Raw genomic sequence first — 12,230 nt, 5'->3', positions numbered from 1 at the left:
TTGGATAGAGTAGAACAAATGTCTGCATTGGAGGACTTCTCTATTCCTTTTCTGGGAACAGCTTTACAATTTTACATTTCTCATAATGTTCTGCTTCAGTGACAACAGCCATCAAGAAAAATAGAGACTCTCCCCAGTGCGAAAAAAAAAACAATAAAACACAACAGGGGCGCCGATCCTTCCCACTTAACCAAGAACAGAAAAAAAAGTTTTGGCTATGCATACAGGTTACGTGTTCTGGTGAGGAATGTCTACGAGGGAATTTCCTGGCAAAGGCTCCAGGAGGGTTACTGTTCTGATTTTGGTTGCAGGGATGGGACTGTATTAGTGTTGGGGGGTGGTGAGGAGGCAGGGGTGTATCTGCCATGAGGCAAACAAGGCGTTTGTCTAGGGTGGCAGTTTACAGGGGGCGGCACGCCCCCCAGGCAGAAGGGACACTGAGTGTGTCAGCAACAGTGCTGCCATGGATGAGTGTACAGCCAAGCCGACACACAAGGAGGGTCACCCGGGCTAAGGGACCGGCTGCAGAGGAGAGAAGAGTGGTGGGCGGATCCCTGGTGTGCGCTCGGAGCGCGTGAGGGCGGGGCCCACTGTCAGTGTGCGCTGGGACGTGCAGGATGGCCAGAAGGTGCCAGCGGAGGAGGAAAAAGAAAAGAATGAGGTCAGGGTGTAGGAGCCCCCCGCTCTTTTGCAGCCGCCGCCGGAGATCCTGAGGGATATGGGACACAAGCGTCCCTCCTGGAGTGATCCTGACACTGTCTGGAGGAGCCCCTGCTGGACAGGTAAGAGCTTGGAGGACTGGTGCTTCCCCACTCCTGTCCCCCCGACACACAGCCCCCCACCTGTCCCACTTCCCTCCCCCGTACCATTGCCCCCTTTCTGTCACACTGCCCCCTGTCACGCTGCCCCCTCCTGTCACCCTTTCCCACACCTGTTCCACTTCCCCCCTCCTGTCCTCCCACATTGTCCCACTACCCCCCATCTGTCCCCACTGCCCCTCACCTGTCCCTCTGTGCTCCTCCTGTCCCACTACCCCTCACCTGTCCCTCTGCGCTCCTCCTGTCCCACTGCCCCGATGCTGTCCCATGCCCCCTGTCACGCTGCCCCCCACCTGTCCCTCTGAGCTCCTCCTGTCCCACTGCCACTCACCTTTCCCTCTGCGCTCCTCCTTTCCCACTGCCCCTCACCTGTCCCTCTGCGCTCCTCCTGTCGCGCTGCCCCGATCCTGTCCCATGCCCCGTCATGCTGCCCCTCACCTGTCCCTCTGTGCTCCTCCTGTCCCACTGCCACTCACCTGTCCCTCTGCGCTCCTCCTGTCCCGCTGCCCCGATCCTGTTCCATGCCCCGTATCACGCTGGCCCCCACCTCTCCTTTTGAGCTCCTCCTGTCCCACTACCCCTCACCTGTCCTTCTGCGCTCCTCCTGTCCCTCTGCACTCCTCCTCCTGTCCCGATCCTGTCCCATGCCCCCCGTCACGCTGCCCCTCACCTGTCCCTCTGCGCTCCTCCTGTCTCACTGCCCCTCACCTGTTCCTCTGCGCTCTTCCTGTCCCGCTGCCTCGATCCTGTCCCATGCCCCCCATCTGTCCCTCTGTGCTCCTCCTCCTGTCCCACTGCACTTCTCCTGTCCCTCTGCCCCCACCTGTCTCCCCACCCATCATGCTACCCCCCATCATGCTGCCTTCCCCCTGTCATGATGCCTCCCTCTTGTCCTGCTACCCTCCTACCTGTCTCGATGGCCTACTCCCCCTTCCTGCTGCCCCCCTCTTCTCCTGCTGCCCCCTTCCTGTCCTGCTGCCCCCCATCACGCTGACCCCCTCCTGTCCCACGACCCCCCCCTGCCATGTCACACTGCCCTCCATCATGCTCCTGTACTGAAGAGGTGGATCTTAAACAGCAAGGGGAGAGATAAATGTAGATGGGGGGTGCTCAATTTTAGTCTTGCCTAAAGCAGCAAAAAAGTAAAATACACTACTGTGCGGAGGGTCGATGCTGGGACTGCAAGGATGGGTCAGTATGTGGGGATTGCAGGGATGGGTCAGTATGTGGGGATTGCAGGGATGGGTCAGAATGTGGGGATTGCAGGGATGGGTCAGTATGTGGGGATTGCAGGGATGGGTCGGTATGTGGGAATTGCAGGGATGGGTCAGTATGTGGGGATTGCAGGGATGGGTCAGTATGTGGGGATTGCAGGGATGGGTCAGTATGTGGGGATTGCAGGGATGGGTCAGTATGTGGTGGATGGGAGGATGGGTCAGTATGTGGGGATTGCAGGGATGGGTCAGTATGTGGGGATTGCAGGGATGGATCAGTATGTGGGGATTGCAGGGATGGGTCAGTATGTGGGGATTGCAGGGATGGGTCAGTATGTGGGGATTGCAGGGATGGGTCAGTATGTGGTGGATGGGAGGATGGGTCAGTGTTGTCTGTGATGGATACTACCAGCACTGATCTCCTCCCACTTCCAGCTCATACATGGGTATGGGGAGCCCTCTCTGTATATGGGTGACACACCATTCCTTCCCCCAGTGAGGACCCCTTTACTCCCATCCTCACCCACCTACCTGTCTTCTGGATGAAGTAATGACAGCGCCTGCTGCTCACTGCACCCATCATCTGATACTTCATGTCCGTCCCCTCGCCCTTCACTTGCCGACATCGTTCCGCCACCTTTACGCATTTGGTGTCCATGTTGGCGGCTCACGGCTCTTCCACTATGAGGCTGACGATACTTCACGTCCAATCAGATTCCCAGTATGGGGGAGGGGCTCTGTAAGACATAAACAGTGAGTTGTATGAGGATCCGCCATCGTTAGCGCCCACCCAAGCAATCATGTGACCATCATGGTGTGGGGCGAAAGTCAGACATGATTGAAGAGCGATCTCCACCAATCTGATCTGACAATGTGTGCTGTGCTCATACAATCCTCCACAATTTGACCTTTCTATTACATCCTGGACCACCTAGTAATGGCGGCTGTATTGTAGGCAGGTTCCCTTAATGGGACCTGGGGGTCAGAGGTCACTGGCAATTTGCACAGGCCGGCTCCCTGCTTTGAATCTGCAGCATAGAGTAGACCCCTCTGATAAAGAACACAGACTGCCCGGACCCTCAGCCATTTGTTATCTGATTGACCGATATGAAGCCGCCTCTACCCCTTACATGGACTGTTCCCATCGGAGTGCCCCATTACATGCATTGTTCCCATCGGTTTGCTCCTTTGCATGGACTGTTCTCATCGGAGAGCCCCCTTACATGGACTGTTCCCATCCGAGTGCCCCCTTTACATGGACTGTTCCCATCGGAGTGCCCCGTTACATGCATTGATCCCATCAGAGTACCCCTTTACATGGACTGTTCCCAACGGAGTGCCCTTCTACATAGACTGTTCCCATCGGAGTGTCCCCTTACATGCACTGATCCCATCGGAGTGCCCCTTTACATTGACTGTTCCCATCGGAGTGCCCCTTTACATGGACTGTTCCCATTAGAGTGTCCCCTTACATGCACTGATCCCATCGGAGTGCCCACTTTACATGGACTGTTCCCATGGGAGTGCCCCCTTACATGGACTGTTCCCATCGGAGTGCCCCCTTACATGGACTGTTCCCATAGGAGTGCCCCCTTACATGCACTGATCCCATCGGAGTGCCCCCCTTACATGGACTGTTCCCATCGGAGTGCCCCCTTACATGCACTGATCCCATCGGAGTGCCCCTTTACATGGACTGTTCCCATCAAAGTGTCCCCTTACATGCACTGATCCCATCGGAGTGCCCCCTTTACATGGACTGTTCCCATCGGAGTGCCCCTTTACATGGACTGTTCACATCGGAGTGCCCCCTTTACATGGACTGTTTCCATCGGAGTGTCCCCTTACATGCACTGATCCCATCGGCTTGCCCCCTTACATGCACTGATCCCATCGGAGTGCCCCCTTTACATGGACTGTTCCCATCGGAGTGTCCCCTTACATGCACTGATCCCATCGGAGTGCCCCTTTACATGGACTGTTCCCATCGGAGTGTCCCCTTACATGCACTGATCCCATCGGCTTGCCCCCTTACATGCACTGATCCCATCGGAGTGCCCCCTTTACATGGACTGTTCCCATCAGAGTGCCCTTTACATGGACTGTTCCCATCGGAGTGTCCCTTTACATGGACTGTTTCCATTGGAGTGCCCCCTTTACATGCACTGATCCCATCGGAGTGCCCCCTCACATGCACTGATCCCATCGGAGTGCCCCCTCACATGCACTGATCCCATCGGAGTGCCCCATTACATGGACTGTTCCCATCGGAGTGTCCCCTTACGTGGACTGCTCCCATCGGAGTGCCCCCTTACATGCACTGATCCCATCGGAGTGCCCCCTTACGTGCACTGTTCCCATCGGAGTGACCCCTTACATGCACTGATCTCCTCGGAGTGCCCCTTTACATGGACTGTTCCCATCGGAGTGCCCCCTTACATGCACTGATCCCATCGGAGTGCCCCTTTACACGGACTGTTCCCATCGGAGTGTCCCTTTACACGGACTGTTCCCATCGGAGTGCCCCCTTTACACGGACTGTTCCCATCGGAGTGTCCCCTCACATGCACTGATCCCATCGGAGTGCCCCCTCACATACACTGATCCCATCGGAGTGCCCCCTCACATGGACTGATCCCATCGGAGTGCCCCCTTACATGGACTGTTCCCATCGGAGTGACCCCTTACATGGACTGTTCCCATCGGAGTGCCCTATTTACATGCACTGATCCCATCGGAGTGTCCCATTACATGGACTGTTCCCATCGGAGTGTCCCATTACATGGACTGTTCCCATCGGAGTGCCCCCTTACATGGACTGTTCCCATCGGAGTGCCCCCTTACATGCACTGATCCCATCGGAGTGCCCCCTTACATGGACTGTTCCCATCGGAGTGCCTCCTTACATGCACTGATCCCATCGGAGTGCCTCCTTACATGCACTGATCCCATCGGAGTGCCCCCTTACATGAACTGTTCCCATTGGAGTGCCCCTTTACATGGGCTGATCCCATCGGAGTGCCCCCTTACATTCACTGATTCCATCGGAGTGCCCCATTACATGGATTGTTCCCATCGGAGTGCCCCCTTACATGCACTGATCCCATCGGAGTGTCCCCTTTACATGCACTGATCCCATCGGAGTGTCCCATTACATGGACTGTTCCCATAGGAGTGCCCCCTTACATGGACTGTTCCCATCGGAGTGCCCCCTTACATGGACTGATCCCATCACCATCAGCACCGTGCAGGCAGCTGCTCCAAGCACAGCGCCGGTCTCCTAGCAACCGATGTAAACACTACAGAACAGATCACATACATTTCTTTTTCACGCTACTCAGCTCCGCCTCCTAGCTGCTCAAAGTTGCTCCGTCCCTTTCTTACTGCATCATCAGAGGGAGGAGTCTAGACTGAGGCGGGGCTCTATTCAGACAAGCTGGCTGCGGAATGTGAGAGGAAACACATCCGCCCCTTTTTTAATTAACTCCGCCCCTTTTTTAATGAACTTTAATGAACTAACAAATATTCAGAGGCTACAGAGTGGAGCTCCACTTGACAGGAAACATGACCTCCAAAATGGAGTTCCATTCTGCAGCCAGACTTCTCAGTTTCTGTACAAATCTACACAGGAAATATGTGACATCCACTTCATTGAGCTGCGATTGTTGGTTGTTTATTGAATTAGAGTTCAATAAACAAAAAGAAAAAAAAAGACCTGAACTAAAGATGGAGTGCAGGCCACATGTCCTATCTAGAGTGGAGCTCCATTTTGCTGCTAGGCCCCTCCCCTCCACTCATCTCCTGGAAGGCACAGCGTCGGTCTCCTAGCATCCTATGTAGTCTATGATCCTACCCGCGCGCTCCTCAGCCCCGCTTTCTGGCTAATCGTACCGCAGCGCCCCCTTTGGACGTTTCCAAACGGGGAGGAGTCTAGACTGTGAGGAAGATCTGCTCAGAAAGCAAGGACACTCTGGAGAGGACCGTCCAATCATCTCTGGGACAGACTGGGGGGGGGGGGGGGGGGGCAGGTGACATAAAGGGACACTCCGATGGGAACAATACATGCATGGGGCACTCCGATGAGAACAGTCCATGTAAAGGGGGCACTCCGATGGGATCAGTCCATGTGAGGGGGCACTCCGATGGGAACAGTCCATGTGAGGGGGCACTCCGATGGGATCAGTCCATGTGAGGGGGCACTCCGATGGGAACAGTCCATGTGAGGGGGCACTCCGATGGAAACAGTACATGTTAGGGGGCACTCCGATGGGATCAGTCCATGTAAGGGGGCATTCCGATGGGATCAGTCCATGTAAAGGGGGCACTCCGATGGCATCAGTCCATGTAAGGGGCACTCCAATGGGAACACTGCATGTAAAGGGGCAATCCGATGGGAACACTGCATGTAAGGGGGCACTCCGATGAGAACACTGCATGTTAGGGGGCACTCCGATGGGAACAGTCCATGTAAGGGGGCACTACGATGGGAACAGTCTTTGTAAGAGGGCACTCCGATGGGAACAGTCCATGTAAGGGGGCACTCCGATGGGAACAGTCCTTGTAAGGGGGCACTCCGATGGGAACAGTCCATGTAAGGGGGCACTCCGATGGGATCAGTCCATGTGAGGGGGCACTGCGATGGGAACAGTCCATGTAAGGGGGCACTTTGATGGGATCAGTCCATGTAAGGGGGCACTTCGATGGGATCAGTCCGGGGGGGGAGGGGGGGCAGGTGACATAAAGGGACACTCCGATGAGAACAATACATGCATGGGGCACTCCGATGAGAACAGTCCATGTAAAGGGGGCACTCCGATGGGATCAGTCCATGTGAGGGGGCACTCCGATGGGAACAGTCCATGTAAGGGGGCACTTTGATGGGATCAGTCCATGTAAGGGGGCACTTCGATGGGATCAGTCCGGGGGGGGAGGGGGGGCAGGTGACATAAAGGGACACTCCGATGAGAACAATACATGCATGGGGCACTCCGATGAGAACAGTCCATGTAAAGGGGGCACTCCGATGGGATCAGTCCATGTGAGGGGGCACTCCGATGGGAACAGTCCATGTAAGGGGGCACTTTGATGGGATCAGTCCATGTAAGGGGGCACTTCGATGGGATCAGTCCGGGGGGGGAGGGGGGGCAGGTGACATAAAGGGACACTCCGATGAGAACAATACATGCATGGGGCACTCCGATGAGAACAGTCCATGTAAAGGGGGCACTCCGATGGGATCAGTCCATGTGAGGGGGCACTCCGATGAGAACAGTCCATGTAAGGGGGCACTTTGATGGGATCAGTCCATGTAAGGGGGCACTTCGATGGGATCAGTCCGGGGGGGGAGGGGGGGCAGGTGACATAAAGGGACACTCCGATGAGAACAATACATGCATGGGGCACTCCGATGAGAACAGTCCATGTAAAGGGGGCACTCCGATGGGATCAGTCCATGTGAGGGGGCACTCCGATGGGAACAGTCCATGTAAGGGGGCACTTTGATGGGATCAGTCCATGTAAGGGGGCACTTCGATGGGATCAGTCCGGGGGGGGAGGGGGGGCAGGTGACATAAAGGGACACTCCGATGAGAACAATACATGCATGGGGCACTCCGATGAGAACAGTCCATGTAAAGGGGGCACTCCGATGGGATCAGTCCATGTGAGGGGGCACTCCGATGGGAACAGTCCATGTGAGGGGGCACTCCGATGGGATCAGTCCATGTGAGGGGGCACTCCGATGGGAACAGTCCATGTGAGGGGGCACTCCGATGGGAACAGTCCATGTAAGGGGGCACTCCGATGGGATCAGTCCATGTAAGGGGGCACTCCGATGGGATCAGTCCATGTAAGGGGGCACTCCGATGGGAACACTGCATGTAAGGAGACACTCAGATGAGAACACTGCATGTTAGGGGGCACTCTGATGGGAACAGTTCATGTAAGAGGGCACTCCGATGGGAACAGTCCATGTAAGGGGGCACTCCGATGGGAACACTGCATGTAAGGGGGCACTCCGATGGGAACAGTCCATGTAAGGGGGCACTTTGATGGGAACAGTCCATGTAAGGGGGCACTCCGATGAGAACACTGCATGTAAGGGGGCACTCCAATGGGAACAGTCCATGTAAGGGGGCACTCCGATGGGAACAGTCCATGTAAGGTGGCACTCCGATGGGAACAGTCCATGTAAGGGGGCACTCCGATGGGAACGTTCCATGTAAGGGGGCTCTCCGATGGGAACAGTGCATGTAAGGGGGCTCTCCGATGGGAACAGTCCATGTAAGGGGGCACTCCGATGGGAACAGTCCATGTAAGGGGGCACTCCGATGGGAACAGTCCAAGTAAGGGGGCATTCTGATGGGAACAGTCCATGTAAGGGGGCACCCAGATGGAAATAGTCCATGTAAGGGGGCACTCCGATGGGATCAGCCCATGTAAGGGGGCATTCCGATAGGATCAGTCCATGTAAGGGGTGACTCCGATGGGAACACTGCATGTAAGGGGGCACTCCGATGAGAACACTGCATGTTAGGGGGCACTCCGATGGGAACAGTTCATGTAAGGGGGCACTCCGATGGGAACAGTCTATGTAAGGGGGCACTTTGATGGGAACAGTCCATGTAAGGGGGCACTCCGATGGGAACAGTCCATGTAAGGGGGCACTCCGATGGGAACAGTCCATGTAAGGGGGCACTCCTATGGGAACAGTCCATGTAAGGGGGCTCTCCGATGGGAACAGTCCATGTAAGGGGGCTCTCCGATGGGAACAGTCCATATAAGGGGGCACTCTGATGGGAACAGGTCATGTAAGGGGGCACTCCGATGGGAACAGTCCACGTAAGGGGCACTCTGATGGGAACAGTCCATTAAAGGGGGCTCTCTGATGGGAACAGTTCATGTAAGGGGGCACTCTGATGGGAACAATCCATGTAAAGGGGTTCTCTGATGGGAACAGTCCATGTGAGTGGGTACTGAGATTAGGATATTCCATATAAAGGGGCACTCCGATGAGGACAACTGATGTAAGGAGGAACTGTATTGGGGACCCTGATATAAAAGGGCACTCTGATGGGGTTAATCCAGGTAAGGGAGACTCTGTAGGGACATCTGGTGTAAGAGGAACTTTGATGAGGACTCCTGATATAAGGAACCACCATGATGGGGACAGTCCATGTAAAGGGGCACTCCAAAAGGAACAGACCTTGTAAGGGGGCACTCGGATGGAGACAGCCCATGTAAAGGGGCATTCCACTAAGGACAGTCCATGAAATGGAAATTCTGATGAGGACAACTGATGTAAGGGGTCACTTGGAGAATCTGATATAAAGAGGGCCTTTGTGGATTACTCCTGATAAAAGACGGAACTCCAATGGGGACAATGCATGTAAGGGGGACTGTGATAAGGATGTCTGATGTAAGGGGGACCTTAATGAGGACTTCTGATATAATGGGGCGCAGTGATGGGGAGACCTGATATAAGGGGCAAAAGTGATGGGGAGACCTGATATAAGGGGCACAGTGATGGGGAGACCTGATATAAGGGGGCACAGTGATGGGGAGACCTGATATAACGGGGCACAGTGATGGGGAGACCTGATATAATGGGACACAGTGATGGGGAGACCTGATATAATGGGGCGCAGTGATGGGGAGACCTGATATAATGGGGCGCAGTGATGGGGAGACCTGATATAATGGTGCGCAGTGATGGGGAGACCTGATATAAGGGGCGCAGTGATGGGGAGACCTGATATAAGGGGCGCAGTGATGGGGAGACCTGATATAATGGGGCGCAGTGATGGGGAGACCTGATATAATGGGGCACAGTGATGGGGAGACCTGATATAATGGTGCGCAGTGATGGGGAGACCCGATATAATGGGGCGCATTGATGGGGAGACCCGATATAAGGGGCGCAGTGATGGGGAGACCCGATATAATGGGGCGCAGTGATGGGGAGACCCGATATAATGGGGCGCAGTGATGGGGAGACCCGATATAATGGGGCGCAGCGATGAGGAGACCCGATACAATGGGGAGCAGCGATGGGGAGACCCGATATAATGGGGCGCAGCGATGGGGAGACCCGATACAATGGGGCGCAGTGATGGGGAGACCCGATATAAGGGGGCACAGTGATGGGGAGACCTGATATAAGGGGGCACAGTGATGGGGAGACCTGATATAATGGGGTGCAGAGATGAGGAGACCTGATATAATGGGGCACAGTGATGGGGAGACCTGATATAATGGGGCACACTAATGGGGAGACCTGATATAAGGGGGCACAGTGATGGGGAGACCTGATATAAGGGGGCACAGTGATGGGGAGACCTGATATAATGGGGCACAGTGATGGGTAGACCTGATATAATGGGGTGCAGTGATGGGGAGACCTGATATAATGGGGCACAGTGATGGGTAGACCTGATATAATGGGGCGCAGTGATGGGGAGACCTGATATAATGGGGCACAGTGATGGGGAGACCTGATATAATGGGGCACAGTGATGGGGAGACCTGATATAATGGGGCACAGTGATGGGGAGACCTGATATAATGGGGCGTAGTGATGGGGAGACCTGATATAAGGGGGGTAGTGATGAGGAGACCTGATATAATGGGGCGCAGTGATGGGGAGACCTGATATAAGGGGTGCTGGTTCTGTTTATTCATCCTAATGACAGTCTAATACAGACTAGTGGATCCCGGGTCATGTCTGGTGGGACAGAAGTGTGAAGAGGGAATACTGGTTCTCTGTGTCTCTAACGCACAGTGTGAACAGCTGTCAGTCACTCACACACAATGGTGACATCACGCCCCTCTGGCTTTTTTTAATCTTTTATTATCTACAGAATTGGTACATATCATACATAACTATATGATACAGCCTGTCACCAACATTACCACAGCCCCCCGTAATATCAATGTATAAATCTGTGTCCCCCTATAACATTGTTTTCTTATCAGAAGGCTGATGTCTGGAAGATGTTGGAACTAAGTATCCGATATGTGAAGGGGGAACTTTCTGGCCACGATTCTTCAGATTATAATCCAAACGAGTCCACCGAAATCATTATCAACACATTAGTGAAAGTGTCTCGGTGAATTCATAAGGAAATCTGTAGCATCATAAAATGTAATACAACAAAATAAAACCAAGGGGTGACTATTATACATCAATAGATTGTCCACTTTGCAATTGCAGTTGCTCCACAGCTTACTAAATACGGGGAAGCACTGCTGACATCCATCACCCCATTGAGTGCGAGAACAAATGTTGTTCTTTTTCATGTTCATGCATGTGATTGGGTATTCTTTACCAGCTGCAGCTTTATTCCATTTACTAAGCTCTGGAGCAATAGAACTTGCAAAGTGCACATGCTATTTAACTTTAGTAAATCAACCCCAAAGTGTCCGTGTTTTGTTCAGTTCTTCTCCTTCACGTTGTATTTTAGAGAAGAAACATTGATCAAAGAAAAGGAGATATATAGAGACATTACAAGTGAGCATTGCTGACCACTGCATCACCCACCATAAGATAACAGCAACAACCATTTCAAGTCTGTTCTCTGTTTTGTGAATGAAAAGGGTTGTTCTTATGTAGATCTTAGTAAACAAGTCTGGAGAGGAAGATGGCAGGTTCTAGGGTGAGGCTTATTACAATCAGGCATCTAACACTAAGAATACGATGACTAGCATGGAGTAGGTTAGCGTAGTGTAGTTTAGTGTAGGTCCTGCCCTGAAAGAGTCTACCTTGTCGTGGTGGGCAGGCTTGTCATCTTTTGGTTACAAATGTCAAAACTGGAGAAAGAATGTATTGTCTCTGGGCAGTTTCATTTTTGACCATGGGATTCAACTAAAAGACTCCTAGATTTCATATAGACAGACCAGAAAAAATAGTTATATGTCTATAGAGAAAAAAAGATGCAGACAGTAATCTGTACAAACTATTTTAAAGTGGCTTTGTATGTTATCAGCATTTTTAATGTTACACGTTTATTCCTTCTATTTCATACCGGCAACATTTCTCTGATCTAATGTTTACAGGGGTATACTCTCTGGCCACGACACGACTCTGGAGATTTCTCTGCTGACCCACGGATGTTGATCAGGTGTCCAGGTAGGGTGGCGGCTTTCTCTTTGGGTCCTCATGCTGTTAGGTCTGCTGTCATAGGACTGCCTTGGTCATTCT

General features: G+C 53.3%; 1 long non-coding RNA gene across 1 annotated transcript in view; it reads left to right on the top strand.

Annotated features, from left to right (window-relative positions):
• Positions 1-696: 696 nt before the first annotated feature.
• Positions 697-12,230, top strand: part of LOC149459175 (uncharacterized) — a 33,017-nt gene continuing 21,483 nt past the window's right edge. Inside the window, exons 1-2 of the long non-coding RNA XR_016313315.1 lie at positions 697-782; positions 12,086-12,158. This is a non-coding gene — a long non-coding RNA (uncharacterized LOC149459175). The remainder of the gene's footprint in view (positions 783-12,085; positions 12,159-12,230) is intronic.

The sequence above is a fragment of the Staurois parvus genome, unplaced genomic scaffold (assembly GCF_062004578.1).
Source record: "Staurois parvus isolate SC_StPar_1 unplaced genomic scaffold, SC_StPar_1.0 ptg000270l, whole genome shotgun sequence".
NCBI lineage: Eukaryota > Metazoa > Chordata > Amphibia > Anura > Ranidae > Staurois > Staurois parvus.
Note: the sequence above shows the minus strand (reverse complement) of the source record. Positions and strands in the feature narration are given on the sequence as shown.